Below are 839 nucleotides of genomic sequence, written 5' to 3'. Positions count from 1 at the left end.
AGATTTGTGCCAGTGGGTAATACCAGAATCCTAGTCCAAATGCAGTGAAGTCTTTATGCCCAGTTGAAAACTCTTGAGCCTAGCCTTTCATGTCCACATTCCTGTCAGCATCCTGGTTTTCTGTTCTCTGAGTAGCATCAACCATCAAACTCCATCTTTTGGATTCTAGGACTTCTCTAGCCTGGATCCTCAAATACTTCCAAACCCTCTGATATACCAGTCATCAAAATTTGTAAATCTCATGGTCACGTGCAATCACAATAAAAATCCTACTTCTGGCATCCAATTTTATTCAGCACTTGTAGACTGCAAGGCAGGAACGCTGGTGAAATCGTATGGTGGACAAAAGTCCTTTAGTTTTTGGTGGGTAGGAAGTACAATTGGGAAATCTTGTGAAAAGAATGAGGAAGGAACCACATGCAGTTCCCATGGCCATGCCTCCATGACATCCAGGAGCATGTTCTACTAATCTTTTAAGGCATTCCTTAGGTTAGGATTAACAGTCACGTTCTAGTTTAAGATTACTTTTCCAACATATTGATTTTTAATTACTGAGACACAGATCATTTATATGCCAATCATGATGATTCTGTTTTGTGTTTCTGGACTTCTGTATTCCAAAGACAATTTCATGGCATTATCTCAAAGAAACTTTTATTGCAAGAAGTCTCACAGACAGAATTCCAGATCTAAGTGTTAAAAGAGCATTTTGTTGTAGCTCCCAGATGTATAGATTTATAGTTTCATAACTGTGGGAATCTTTCAGAAGATTTGCATTTATTACTTCATGCCACAGAAAATGTTTATTTTCACAAGGCATACAGTTTTAGTATCAGTAA

This window comes from Octodon degus, unplaced genomic scaffold (genome assembly GCF_000260255.1).
Source record: "Octodon degus isolate 3935 unplaced genomic scaffold, OctDeg1.0 scaffold00667, whole genome shotgun sequence".
Taxonomy (NCBI): domain Eukaryota; kingdom Metazoa; phylum Chordata; class Mammalia; order Rodentia; family Octodontidae; genus Octodon; species Octodon degus.
Note: the sequence above shows the minus strand (reverse complement) of the source record.